The 15,884-nt window shown below is 34.3% G+C and overlaps 1 long non-coding RNA gene across 2 annotated transcripts; it reads right to left on the bottom strand.

The window, feature by feature from the left end:
* Positions 7-10,504, bottom strand: LOC109833474. 2 transcript variants are annotated; one of them, XR_002245218.1, is made up of 4 exons: positions 10,228-10,504; positions 10,034-10,097; positions 3,075-3,149; positions 7-901 (listed from the first exon to the last, which is right to left on the bottom strand). It is a non-coding gene; the product is annotated as an uncharacterized LOC109833474 (long non-coding RNA). The 2 variants fall into 2 exon arrangements; XR_002245219.1 differs by lacking the exon at positions 10,034-10,097 and having other exon boundaries at positions 10,228-10,499.

Here is a 15,884-nt window from a genome sequence, read left to right as displayed (position 1 = left end):
ATTTCTACGCTGGACTTGTATGAAAAGTCTAAACAAATATACAAGTGTTTATTGCTACTCACTGTCTCCTCTCCTATCAATATCATTTCTAAAATAAGATCAAAGGGAGAAAGATTTTGATCATCAAAACTCGGCAAACTCCCAAATTGTATATGGTTGCGGTTATCAAAGTCAATCAAGTTTTAATCAACACCAAGAACCATAACTCCATGAATCTCATGGTCTCATAATGGGTGTCATTATATGATCACTGACAGTGCTGATATTAACCTGAGAATCTTGAATTGTTGTTCCTTTCATGTGTGTAACACTTCAAACAACAGATTGACAACTTTTCCTAGACCATTCTGTCAGATTATAGACACGAATCGATTCCCTACTGGTTCGAAAAACATGTCGTATCAGGAGAGTAGCCTTTTACAACAGTTTCTCCATCATCTAATTCGAGAGAAGAGTTTTCTTGTCTTAAAATGAAGGGTAGAGATCCGCAAGTTGTTATGATCAGATCAGTAGGCAAACAACATGAATTTTTGTGTTGTAGACGTTCATATTCAAACTCATTTTGAGTAGGCTAGGATTTTCGGGGCTGCTCCCAGCTCAAGATCAAGACAGTTATGTCGTCAACTCCGTAATTCAGCCAGCTTCATTTGTGACAAGTTCTAAGGAGCTTGGGATATTGCTTGGATGTCCTCTACTGTCCATGGTTTTACATCCTTAGAAATGTCAACCATAAATTTATTTAGAGCAACAACACTCTGCAACAAAAACTTCATTCTTCGCAATGCTTCACCACAGCCTTTGCACCCTGTAATCTTTAGAGTTTTCAGATTGTGGTGAACCATTTCTCCTGGAGGTTGAGGATAATCTTCCCTTTGCTCGTCAAAAATTCCATCAGATAATCCTGCGCATAGATATAACAGAATACACTTACATATGAATTTTGTTTAAAAAACCCTGTCACATTACTTCTTACATTGCGTTATGCAACCTAACGGGCCGTAAATATTACATAACCTTATGAATAACTCTGACACATTATAACTCTATGTTACTACAATATAATATGTGTTATTTCAATGTAAGCTACGTTATTTCAATATAAGCTCTAGAGACTTGAGAATATCCTTTCTTAAAACTTGAAGAAATTAAGTAATCACTTATGAATTGCTTGTTAAGCCTTCACGTCTTTTTGTGGTTATATCATTATGTGATTGTCAAATTATGACTATGATTATTAAAACGAATGTAATTATAAATGAGATATAAATTTATGATTATGTACTTAAGTATTCAATAGTGATACTTCCTAGTAAATATATTAGTTTGTATTAAATTAAAGAAATCCTATTAAAATATTTTTTGTTCCTAATTCTTAAATTTATTATGAATATCTTTATATTCTTTTAAACAATAAAATTTTGGTTCTTAATTGAGATGTTATGTTTGAAAATTTTGATAACTCTAATTATTTAAGTCATTATGAATAGAATGTATTTATAAAATATGTAAGTAATTAATAAACAAAATAACCTACGTTATGCGTTATGTCTTTTTGCGTTTTTTTTTTTTAAACCCTTAACATGAGGTTGAGTGTTATGTTATGTGTTATCAATATTTTCAATATTTATATGGAAATCGCTGATTATGATTAAAGACTACTAAATAACATGTTCTCATCCAATTATTGACAATGAATGAGATTTCAAGGACTTCAACTTTGGATAGAATCTGAGTACTTAGTGTAACCACATAGTTGTATCCACCACATAGTTGTATCCTCCATCAGAACTAAATAGAATTGTCCAAATAAAGTAAACTGTGAGCAAGATTGTTCAGGTGTAAAAATGGATTAAGAGATTTATCCACCCATTTATTTATAAGACAAGAAAGGGAAGATCTTAGAAGAGAAGGAAGTCAATTATCTTGTGGATGGCATGCATCTGGGTACAACTCAATATGACTTTTGTTTGCATACAGAATTCCTCATATTTCGGGTTTAGATTGGGAAATTCGCCTTTTTTTAGTGGTACAGTTGGTTAATTTAACTCAAGTCTAGAGGCTGGATATCTATGATATTCATATATATTAAAATGTAAAAATATAACCTTCAACCGTAACCATAACTTCGGTTAGTGTAATGGTTATGGACTTTAACATGGTATCAAAGCAACCGAGGTTTGAATCCCACTCACCATGAATTTAAAGTGAATTTTCTAAAAATTAACAATGTTGTGTAAGTCTAGGTTTCGACCCATAAAAAGGGTGCTTAACCAGCGGAGACATGTTAAAATAGAAAAATATAACCCTTAATTCTCACCGTAACTTTTGAGTTTTGGTGTAATGGTTAGGGACTTTAACATACAAATCCGAGAAATTCAAATGCCTCCATGTCTAACCAACAACCAAACCCCAATAGGATCTTTCTATGTTTTAAGCATATAGCATTTTCTATGATCAGTAAGAGTAAGCTAAATAATGGTGCTAGACATGTAAAAACTATACATTATACTATAGACTTCAGCGCACAAAAATACGGGGACATGATTTTTAATTAATAATTTTTATTATTAAGATTGTTGCTTAATATTCTCTAAAACACCTTCAGTCCAAAGTGTATTCGAAGGATAGCAATTGTAAGATCAACACTCTGTTGATGTGAAATTTAGGATATAAAACTACTACACGAGTTGAGTGAACATTAAAGTTGAAAAGAAACATTGAATTCAGACACTACTGGTACACATTCATAAGTGATAGCTAACAATAAAGTTTTACCATGTGAGAGCATGCTGAAATAGAATTAGACTCGTGGTAGAAGACCTCAAGGCAAATAACACTGCAAGAATTAGACTCGTGGTAGAAAACCTCAAGGCAAATAACACTGCAAGAATTAAATAGAGTACATAACATGGTAAGAGTGAAAAATTGAGGTTGGTACCACAAAATTCACATCCTCTCCCAAGCCTAATAACTCCTTTCCTTTTCTCCCAACCCCCTCTCAATTTCCAAGCAACAATGGTAGAAGCAAAAAAAAAGAATTGTTTAAAGCATAAATTGAAATAAATATACATTACCTAGAAGCATCACCCCTTTTGCTCCAATGAACAAACTTTTCTCTGTACTTTTTCCAATACCTCCCAATCCAAATGCTGTAAAGTAATAACATAATGATTCTTTCAAACAATCGAAGAAAAGTAAGTGCAAGAATATGAAGAAATGTAGAAGGTTTATTAGCGGAATCATGATACTTGAGGAAAGGAATTAACCTTATTCTTAAAAGAAAAAAATTATAAGATTTAAAGGACTACAGATTTTGAGAGAGCTTGTTCACAACGAGAGCATATATGATGAATATTTATAATAAAATTTACTAACACCGTAACACGTGTGACACATGCAAGGAAAAACCTAACACGTGTATAACATGCGCAAGATAGTTGTCCTGCTAAGATTCGTGCACCACACACGAGTTAGATGCTTTGAGTGGCAGACAAGGTTTGTTACTATAAGTCAAATCTTTTACAATCATAATAATTAATTTCTGGTTACGGACATGCCATAAATATTATTTATTAGTTTTCAGACGCATGTTATGCACCTTTGAGGTTAGAGGACTTTGCAGAAAAGTTATAATGAAATATTTTATTTTTAAGGTAAAAGGCAAATTTGGTATGGCATCATTCTCAAATTACTTCCCCTACTTTCTAATTTCTCTCAGTCCCTGTACGACACCTCAGTTATAAACTAAGTCCATTTTTAACATCCGTTTATGACCACATTGCCCTCAACTAAGTTCTTTATGTTTAAGGTTGTATGCCACAAGCTGGAAGGCGAAACAAGACATATTATGTGTATTTTTTGCATATTTCAATGAGACCAGACAGGTGGGTAATGCTTGGATTTTCAAAAATCCATCGCTTGTACTCTCTTTTTGCTCATTTTCTTGAAAATAGGTCTCTCGAAAAACCAACCATTTAATATCAAATTGTTTAAATTAAATCAAATAAAGATGCACTTCTGTCTATTTCTCAACGCAGAGAAAAACTTTTTAGAGTAAATGATACACCCTAACACTATAACACATAAGTTTCTCAATAAAAATTGGTTTACCGAAAAAAATTCTCAACTCGGATCAATATTTTGATTATATATAAAACCTTACACTATATCGCATACAAGTAACGAAAAAATAATTAATATCGAATGAATGTGATGAACCCTAAAAAAGAAACAAATAAAATTTTTGGATAATATAAAAATGCCTGAAAATCAATTTATGGATGAAATGCATGTGACGATTCACATATGCCTTTAATCATTTCATTGCTTCATATGTTTTTTATTCTTTTAAGGATAAAATATCCTGACTCGTTTGCTCTCTCTCATTTCGAAGAAAACAAACTGTGTGCCCACATAATCTTTTCTTTTAGGATATGATTCATGCACAATAATAGTTAGGGTAGTATAGTCCTTTCAATTTATATTTAACAGAATTTTTTAATAGAGTTAAATCAACCATTTAATATCAAATTGTTTAAATTAAATCAAATAAAGATGCATTTCTCTCTATTTCTCAATGCAGAGAAAAACGTTTTAGAGTAAATGATACACCCTAACACTATAACACATAAGTTTCTCAATAAAAATTGGTTTACCGAAAAAAATTCTCAACTCGGATCAATATTTTGATTATATATAAAACCTTACACTATATCGCATACAAGTAACGAAAAAAAAAAAAAATATCGAATAAATGTAATGAACCCTAAAAAAGCAACAAATAAAATTTTTGGATAATATAATAATGCCTAAAAATCAATTTATGGATGAAATGCATGTGACGATTTACATATGCCTTCAATCATTTCATTGCTTCATATGTTTTTTATTCTTTTAAGGATAAAATATCCTGACTCGTTTGCTCTTTCTCTCATTCCGAAGAAAACAAACTGTGTGCCCACATAATCTTTTCTTTTAGGATAATAGTTAGGGTAGTATAGTCCTTTCAATTTATATTTAACAGAATTTTTAATAGAGTTAAAATATGACAAAGTTTACATCTAAGAGGGGATAAGGGCACTAAATATGACTAAAAAGGGGGATAAGGGGACTAAGTATGCCTTAAAAAAGGGGACTAAGTTTACATCTAACAGGGAATAAGGGGACTACTAAGTATGCCTAAAAAAGGGGATAAGGGGACTAAGTTGAGAAATAAGAAAGTAGGGAGCCAACTTAATAACAAAGCCCTAGTACATGGACCAAACTGGCTGCTTTTTATTGTAAAATTTACTAACACATGTGACATATGCAAGGAAAAAACCTAAGACGTGTATAATACGCACAAGACAGTTGTCTTGCTTAGATTCATCATTCATGCACCACACACGAAATAGTGCTTCTGGTGGCAGACAAGGTTTGTTACTACAAGGCAATTCTTTTTACAACCGTTGTACTTAATTTATAGTAACGGACTAGCAATTATTATTATTTACTAGTTGTCATTAATATCATTTACTAGTTATCTTGCTAAGATTCATGCACCACAAACGAAATAGATGCTTCTAGTGGCAACGTTTGTTACTACAAGTCAATTCTTTTTACAACCGTTGTACTTAATTTATAGTAACGGACCTGCAATTATTATTATTTACTAGTTGTCATTAATATCATTTACTAGTTTTCAGATGCAGTTTATGCACCTTCGAGGTTAAAAGACTTTGTCGCACTTTTTAAGTGAATTAAAATGTTATTTTCATTATTACTAAATAATTGCAATGTTTAAATAATTATATAAGAAACATAATTATATTTTTATAGGAAGTTTAAGCTACCCTAATGCTTATCTAAATTCATGTGTAGTATTTGTTATCTCAAAGAGAGAGAGAGAAATTAAGAAGATATGATAAACTGATACTTATAGAAGTGGTTATCTAAAAAGAATAATTGAGGATAATTTAATTCTTACATAAATTTAACTATAACAAGATTTATTTAAAAAGAAAAAAAAATTGCAGTAAATTGTACTGATTTGTATGCCTGCCCAAAAAAGGAGACCTCAATTTAGAAAGGAATAGTAAAGATGTTTGTACTAATATTCTAATATTAACTAACAGTATTGCCATTTGAACAAAATTGACATGAAACTGTTTTAGCACATTGCCTCTTTACGACAAAGGCTTTAATACTCCAGAAGCATAATTAGCACTGTCACTCTTATGAAAATACATGATAAGCTATGAAATTAAATGACCTACTCCTAAATTCTAAAAGTTATAAAAAATATCACAGATTTTATGACTTTTCACCATGCATTAAGAGGTGGAAATTTTGATCTTTTTTGCAATAAGAAAACTATTCATAGGTTGTGAAGTCTCTTCAGCCATGTTGTTGGATGGATAACTATTCATTTTTACAGCACTTGTTACATAGTTAAATGTCATAAAAATACATGAACTTTTGTTTATTAAAGTTCAGTAACATTTAGACACTAAGAATAGAATCTGTTGCATATCAGGTGCAAGGTTATCGATAGTGGATAGCGTCACATAGCGGTGAGGCATCGCTAAGACTATTTGGGGCTATTGTGGCAAAATAACGGTAAAAAGTGTAAAGTCAAACAGCGGTCTAATTTAGATATGTATAAATATTCAAAAAAATTAAAGAAATATCAAGAAAATCTAAAAGTGCATATGTGATGATTTAAAGAGATCCTAAACATGAAATAGACATATACTCGTCGTCTTCTTCGAAAAGTACATAATACCAAAGATGACTGGAGTTAAAAAGTCATCATCTTCGAAAAGAGGAGCTGAGCGGTGACAGAACTGCAGTAGAAGGAGCTCACGACGAGAGGAGGTGAGAGGAAGTGTTGAGGGAGGTGTTGGAGGCTGTGGGAGGCTGCGGGAATTCGCCAAAAATCACGGGAGGCGGTGGGATGTACTAGTTGTTGGTCGGGTTTAATTTTTAAAAAATAAACCTCAAACCGCTTTTAAATAGCGGTCAAAAAGCGAATTTCGCCCGCAATAACCTGCTATTCACCGCTATGACGTGTTATTGACCGCTTTTGCGAGTGAAAAGTACATATTCTGCAAAATATCACCGCTATTGGGCGATAGTGTAGCAGGAACAGACCGCTAACACTATTAGCGCCGTTGTGGCGCTATTTATAATAGTGATTAAGTGGCAATAAATAAACAAGTTATGCCGAAATGTATTAAAGCTCCTACTTTATATGTAAAATAAATTATTATTTTTGCTAATTATACATCATTATAATTTTAGTGGAATTTTCAGGATGAGAACCTAGTAGAATAATAATTGATCCAAAACCAACCAGAAAACCTACATTAAATCCAAAAAAACATGGAAGAACCTCTAACATCTCAGAATTCATATTAGGATGATACACGAGAAGTTTTGAGCTTGGATTGGAGTCTGGTTCAATCTTACATCTCAACAGCCTCGAGGCTCTTGACTTCTATCATGATCCTTTTGATGCCAGTTTAAAGTCTCATCTCAAAAACAAAAGCGTTTTTGTTTCTCTTTATATCAAAATTCCTTGGAACCCTACAGTGTAGAGACACTTCTTGCTTAGAATGTCAGTAGTTAAACATTTGATTGGCATTGAAGGAGGAGGGGTCAACATCAACATCAGATTTAAGTATGGAGTGAATGCACGAGAGAGAAGGGTGGTGGCGTTTCATGTCGAAAGGTAATTGAATATTTCAATTGAAATTTCACGTATTGTGAAAAGCTTTAGACACATACTTTACCTTACTAACACAACCATAAGGACAACAAATATTTTGTTTAATTTTTAAATAGAAAAATGCTACATTGAATGTATTTCTCTGGATTACAATCAGACTCGAGGTTATATTATAGTTATCCAATCCTCGATGTATTATGCATATGATTGTTCATATGCAACCTATAAATATCTGTGTATAGAAAATAATGTATCTCCCGTACACCACAACAACTACTTGTCGGGAAAACAAACAAACAAACACTACATATTAATGGAAACCTGTATTTTAAAGAAATTTAGCGTTTCCTTATAAATTCCAATTTAAGAGTCTGACTTCATTTCGGAGGCCCACAACAAAATTGGGAGGCCCACAACGACCTTTGGATCATAAAAATAAGGATAAATTTTTAAATTTGACCTATTTAGAAAATTAATTGCAAAAATCGACATGTTTTGAATTTAATTACCAAATTCGACTCAGATTCAGCCAACTGGTCGAAACTGGGTCGAATTTGAAAAAAAAAAAACTTACGAAACTTCACGGGTCCCGTGAAGTTTAAGCCCCTGTTAAACTTAGTTTATACAATTTCACAATTTCACGGGACCTGAAGTCCCATGAAACTTCTTTACCCGCCAGCTTCACGGGACTTCAAGTCCCATGAAGTTCAGGCCGGGCCTATAAAAGGCCCACGCGATTACAGATCGCGTTACCCCTCTCTTCGTCTTCATTCCACCACAAACCCTAACCCCTTTCCTACCGCCGCCCGTTGTTAGCTACTAATAACTTGGCTGGCACCCGTCCTGCCAATATAGTAGAAAAAGTATACTACCGTCATACACCGTCGGTGATCAATCCCACTGTCGTCACCGCCGAAGTTTACCATAAATTAGGGCATCGACAAATTTTAGGTAAAACCTTTAAAAAAATTCCTCCTAATTTTTTATATATTCTCACTATTTCATGCTAATAACTTATTTAAATCTAGATTTTGAAATAAATCTTTAAATATTTATGAATTTTATAAAGTAAAGAAATTTGTGTATGAAGTTAGAAGGGAAATTATCAAAAATTGTAATGGTAACGATGATTGTAAGGAAATTATTGAAATTATCAAAAAATTTCATAAAGGTTTTACATTTAGTTAAAATTATGGATGTCTAAAATCGATATTAGAGGATTTAATTGTTTTCATGTATATTGTTGGGAAATTGTGTGTATATTGTTGGGAAATATGTGTGTATATTGTTGGGAAATTGTTTTCGTGTATATATTGAATATAAAAAACAGAAGAAATTTTCACTGTAGACTCATTCCAATATTTAATCCCTAAAACTGATCCACTTTAAAGTTATTTATACGAATCGACCCACTTTGAGTTAATTGTTGTACTAATTAGTAGGGGTTGCCAACCCCGACTAATTAGTAGCCTAATTAGCAGCCACAAACCTTCCCTGCTCCCTAGCCCTGCTTGTAATTAGGCTACTAATTAGTCGGGGTTGGCAACCACGACTAATTAGTACCGTAATTAACTCAAAATAGGTCGATTCTCATAAATAAATTTAAAGTAGGTCGGTTTTAGGGATTAAATCTGGGATTGGGTCTACAGTAAAAATTTCTTCATAAAAAACATGCACAGAACATGTGCATGTTTTTTAAAACCTGCAACTCCACGGGACTTCGGAATTTCCAGAGAGCATTGCTCTATGGAAATTTCATCTAAAACATCACGGGACTTCAAGTCCCGTGATATTTTGTACATAACAAAACTTCACCGGACTTCAAATCCCATGAAGTTTTGTTTTGCTCCATTGAATCGCCTTAATTTCATAATAACAACCCGCTTAAACTTCACGGTGCTTGAAGTTCTGTGAAGTTTCGTAAGTTTTTTTCAAATTCGACCCAGTTTCAGCCAACCAGTTTCAGCCAGTTGGCTGAAACTGGGTCGAATTTGGTAATTAAATTCAAAACAGGTCAATTTTTGCAATTATATTTCTAAATAGGACAAATTTGAAAATTTGTCCTAAAAATAAAGGTTTAAATTCTATATTAAGAGGGACGACTTCGGTGGGCTATATTATGTTTTACGATCCTTTAATTATATCAAGATATAGAATCCTTTCGAAAAAAGATCATAAAATATATAACAGGAGAGTGTAATGAATTAGAAAAATAGTGCCGTGCGATATTCACATGCAAATAAATGTCTCAAATTCTTAAGAAAGCGAGATCTTTTCGACATTTTACCATTTATGTTCTAAGAATACTTCAAAATTACTAACAACCTTCTTTATATCAGCAACACAAGGAACTGCTTCACTGAACATCTGTTATATTTGGAATGAATCCCTGCTCAATAAATAATGGATTGTTGCAATTCCACATCAGAATTAACTAGCTAAACAACGAACCAAATCATTTGCAGACAGATTAGTAAAAAAAAAATAACCACAACCATTCTGATATAAAACGCAGTTACCTGTGCCAGAAAGTCGAGGATTTGGTTATCGTCATGGCGATGATATTCTTTCTAGATTCGAATTAGTCGCCGACTTCGAACCGACCGCTAATCAGACCCAGCATTGAAGGAGGAGGAGAGAGAAAATGGAGGAGATAGAAAGCTTTGGAGGCCATTGGGATTTCGAGTTGAACTTGCGGAAGGGGAAGGGAGCGAGGGGCGCTTTCCTTTCCCCTAAATCTCATTTTGTAGGATTTCTTCAGCTATAGACCCCCCGGTATTTTCGTATTTATTATCGCATTTAGCATTTTTATATTGGGTAATTTAGGGCTTGTTTGGATTGAGGGGAATGAGGGTGAAGGGAAGTTAGGGGAACCATTCACTTCCATTCATCTTGTTTGGGAACACTTAGGAGGTGAAGTTAATTCACCCTAGTTCTCCTTGGTTCACCCCCTAATAGTATAAAAATTGTTACCCCCAAATTGGGGTGTAACCAAGGGGAAAAGAATTCTCTTCCCTTCCCTTCCCTTCACTCAGTTTCTCTTAACTTCCCTTCACCCCCTACAAATCCAAACAGGCCCGAAGTACAAATTTTCAAAAGAGCCCTAATTGCAAACTTATTTCCTGAAAATGATTCTTTTCAACTTTATTTGTCAAAACCGACCTGATTTCAGCCCTGGTAACTTTATTTGTCAAATCAGACATGGTTTCAACCCCAGGGCTGAAACCAGATCGGTTTTGACAAAAAAATCCCAAAATTTAAAAAAACTTCACGGGACTTGAAGTCTCGTGAAGTTTCAAAGTTCAAAAAACTTCACGGAACTTCAACTCCCATGAAGTTTCAAAGGTAAAAAAACTTCATGGGGACTTGAAGTCCTATGAAGTTTAAGCTGAATTTTCACACTCTGGAAATTCAACCTGTAACTTCACGAGACTTCAAAGTCCCGTGAAGTTTCAAAGGTAAAAAAACTTCACGGGACTTGAAGTCCCGTGAAGCTACAGGTTTTAAAAAACGTGCACAGTAGGTTGTGCATGTTTTTTATATACGCAACGTAACTCCTAAATGCATTACACAACAAATATACATGGATTTTTCACCATGAATCAATCGATTTACATGATTTTTCACCATGAATCAATCGATTTACATGAATCAAACAATATATATTGAATCAGTTAATAATCACGAAAATACACATGTGAGCAATAATCGATCTCAAATACACTGAATTACAATAATATTCTTAAAATTCAGCTATGAATTAAACACGAATCAAACAATACTCACGAAGATCACATATATAAATAATAATTGATCCACAAAAGCATAGTATTTAAAAAATCATAAAAGTTACAAAATTTAACAAAATAAGATCACATACAACCCAAAATTCCTCCTCTCCTTCCTCTCCCTCTCTTCCCCCTTTTCCCTCGCTCTTTCCCGTCACCGGTGTTCCTGTTGATGAGCCTCGATTATCTGAGTGCCTGATTGTGTATGAGGTTGAGAAGTATCGGCTCCATCAGCATGCGAAGTGGTGGCTCCATCGTCGTCGTCACGTGGCCTATATCGTCGCGTGTATATTTGCCCAAATGATCGAGACTTGTCCTTACGGGCTGCAAACTCATCGACATGAGTCTTATGAAACACATGTGCTATTCTCTGCTTGACAAATAAAGCTAAACATAATCGAATATTCTCTAGAATTTATAACCCCAACTAACCACAGGGTGTAATATTAACATATTTGTGCAATTTGAAGAACTAATATAAAAAAATAAAAATTTTCGAGACTAATAACAAAATACTAATGATTTAAGAAGCTAATATGGAGAAAACTCATTTAGTATTAGTCCATCAAATCTTCAATAGTTTCACATTTGTCTCTTCTATCTTAGAAATTGCTCATTAACTCAAATCTAAGAGTTCTTTCCTTTTGTCATTCAGTGATCAAAAATTGTAAGGATCATAAATTTTGCTACTGGTTAAAATAAATTTTTTTGTATTTTAAAATATTTAATTATTATTTTTAAAAGAGTATTTGTATTTTTTCGGTTTTCTAGAAATTTCTACGGTTTAAAAGTCCAAGTTTTATATTTATTCAAATGATTTAGATATTTATAAATTTATTTAGGCAGTAAAAATTTCTAGAATTTATCTGTTGTATTATTGATACTATTATATACTATTTTAAATAATACATTATATTATTGTTACTATTATATATTATTTCGTGTATTATGATGTATTATTAATTATGTATTATTTGTGTAATTATTATATTATTTCTACAATTGCGTATCAGCTGTCGTGTTAGTACAACTGGTACATTTTATCGTGTAGATAATTATCCTATAATTATTTGATTTTAAATATAAGTAATTATATTTATTATTAATTATTCTTGTTTAATTATACAATTTATTGTATTATTTCTACTTTTTTGTATTATCGGTTATATTACTATAACTGGTACGTTTTGATGTGTAGTTAATTTTTATGTTATTATTTAAATTTTTTCGTGATTATTATTATTTTTAATTAATTTTCAAAACCCTAAAATTCTTTATATATATATATATACATATATATATATATAATATATATATATAATATATATATATATATATTATAATATATAATATATAATATATATATTATATATATAATTTTTCCTCTCCTCTTCTCTCTGTTCATGTTTCAGCCATCACCCTCGAAATCTCTCTCTTCCCCCTGCTTCTCTCATCTCGTGTTTCTCTATCCGCCCAGTCCCGCCTCCAGCTGTTGTCCGACCAGCCACCGCTGCCTTGGGCCAACGTTGACTCCAGACCGCCTCCGCCTCTTCCCACCTGCACCCGCCCAGCCGCACGAGTATAAAACATAAAAGTGAACGGCGCCCCCCCCGTTGCCCGCTGCGCGTCGGGCCACCAGCGCTGCCCCTCCTCACTCGAGATCCTGAACCAGTTCCCTAAGTCGCCCGTTGACACGGCCACAGAGAGCAGGCAGCGACGCGCCGCCATTTCCCAACTTGACTCATGCGGATCTCCACAGCAAGATCAGGCCCAGATACCGCCAGCCCCCCTGTCCAGCTCTCCTACCCGAGCTCTATCAGTCCGTGCTCCGCCTCACTCCGACCGCCCAGGCCCATCAGCCTGCAGCCGCATTCGGCGACCAACTCGGCCACCTTCATCACCACCCCGCCCCTAAATCTCAGACCACTACCTGTAGCACCCCACCTCGACGCTTTCCTCATTGTTCCCTGCCCGCGCCGTAAGCTCGCTCGGCGCATGCTGAGACTCCGACCTGACGTCGCCAGCCACCCTCAATCCCATCCGTAACAGCCCCCCCGAGCTCCGCCCTTTCCTCTGCTGCTCCTCTCCCCTTAGATCCAGCCCCCTCTCCTTCTCCTCAACCCGACGCCACGCCGACCCCTTGGTCCAGATCAGCCGTCGTCGTCACCGTCAAATCCCCCTACAGTGACGCCTCAACCCCCTGACCGAACCACTGCCCTCTCTTCAAATCCGTCGGACAACACCCGCATCGGCGCCGTCGCCTCATCCACAGACCCCTTGGTCTCGTAGGCAAGATCCTGCTTCCCTTTGACCCGTCAATTCAATTTTTGGATCTGCTGCGAATTATTTGTATTGTAATATGATTAGTTATAACTTGTATATTGCGATTATCTGCATGGGACTATTGATGACGATATTAAATAATTTCAAATGATAAATTGATGTTTTTCTAGATTAATTAGAATTATTATTATGAGAAATAATTTTTAAAATAGTTTATTTTGAAAAAATGGTTTAATTTGAATTATTATAATAATAAACAAGTTAAAAGAATTTATTTTGGAAAATGGGTTAGTTCTGAATAATTATAATGTTAAATAATTTTAAAGGAATTTTTGGAAAATGGATTATTTTTAAAGGAATCTATTTTGGAAAAGTTTATTTTTGGAATTAATAAATTTATGATCATGATGATTGGAAATTACGATATTTTATGTGTAATTATTTGATAGTTATAGTTCCATCTTGCACTGTTATTAGTAGTTGTTCACGTTTCCTATTCATGATTCATGACACTGTTACATAGTATTCATTGCATTTATCATCCCTTATTATAATTGAGAATCGTTAGGAGTTTATGACTAGAGTAACATGTGTGACATGAATAAGACCTTGAGGCTTGTGTATTGTTGACTTAAAAAAACGAGAAGAGATGTTAGGGTGGGAAAGTCTTTGTTCATGTAATAGGATAAGGCTGTTGATATATCTTCCATGCTCGCACCAGTGGATCGATGTCGCCACTGGGGTTGGTTTGTTGGGTCAAAGTAGATCGGTGTCCCTACTTTGGTCCGTGAGTTTGATATTCACCCGAGTTTTGCTTGAGTCCGGACCAGACTAAAAACGGATTGCGTGTAGTCCTCTGACCGAGTTTGTGTAGCGGTATTGGATACACGTAGGGGATTTGTGAACAGTCGATTATCCGATAATATGAGCGTTGACTCTGTGTGAGATGTGAATCAGTGACCTGTTAAGGATGGCTAGTTACATGACCTCGTTTCTTGGTTAGGTATGGTTTTCTTATGAGATGTAGGCCAGTTGTATTTTTTCATACATAGATCAGAGTTAATATTTAATTATTTGCAATTTGATTATTTGAGACATATGGTATATACATGAGGGTTTCTTTGTTTGGATTATTTCGCTCGACATACTACGTCTCTTGTTGTAGATTTTTAAGTATTAATTCCATCTAGTTATATGACCCTGTTACTTGGATGATTATTTTGATAGCTTGTTACATGATCGACTTGTTGGTTGATTTTGTTGGATTTCCAGTTGCACGTTTCTCTGTCATTTCTGTTGTTGTATCGTTTTATGCATTAGGTTTTCGTTCGTTCTTTTCGTTTTGTGGGGTCTTGCCGTGTGCCATGCACGCTGACGTACACATATTTTCTCTGGTGTACGTCAGACTTAGAGGAAGGACAAGTCCAGCTTAGAGATGTGCCAGAGCCAGGATATTCTTAGCAGGAGTGCCTTGCAGACCGAGCAGAAGAAGCCAAAGTTTAGTTATTCCCTTTAGTTGTTTGATTGTCTTAGCTTACTTTTGTAGCATTTCCTTTTCTGCTTGATCATTGTATTTTATATTCTCCAGTATTTCATTAAGATAGTTTTGTATGATGGCATGTTTGACCCGTATATTAAGTCTTGGATGATATTCATTTGTAATATGGATCATTTTGTTCTGTGTGTTATTCATTATATTCTCGCTATTGTGATCGAGGAGCTGTGACTTCGCATTTATTTTGCTTGACGTTTTGCGTATTAGGTTAAGAAAAAATGTTTATTTTCATTTCTTCTTCTTAATCTAATACGTTGCAGGCTTGTTCACGTTCCGATTTCCTGGTATTTTGGAAAGCGGGGCGTGACAAAAGTTAACATATTTTTCAGAATTTTGATACCTAGCTTTCTATTCCTATGTACGCCAATATTTACACCTTTTTAACTTCAATATCTTAAAGTTTCTTTTGACACAACCTAAAGTTTCTTTTGACACTTTGATGCCCCAAAGCTTATACGCTTTTTATTTTCCTACCCAATATTTCGACATTTTTAAAACTTTGATGCCTCTAATTTTACATATTTTTTTGACTTTGATGCCCTGAGTTTAG

The sequence above is a fragment of the Asparagus officinalis genome, chromosome 3 (assembly GCF_001876935.1).
Source record: "Asparagus officinalis chromosome 3, Aspof.V1, whole genome shotgun sequence".
Taxonomy (NCBI): Eukaryota; Viridiplantae; Streptophyta; class Magnoliopsida; order Asparagales; family Asparagaceae; genus Asparagus; species Asparagus officinalis.
This window is presented reverse-complemented; position numbering and strand designations above follow the sequence as displayed.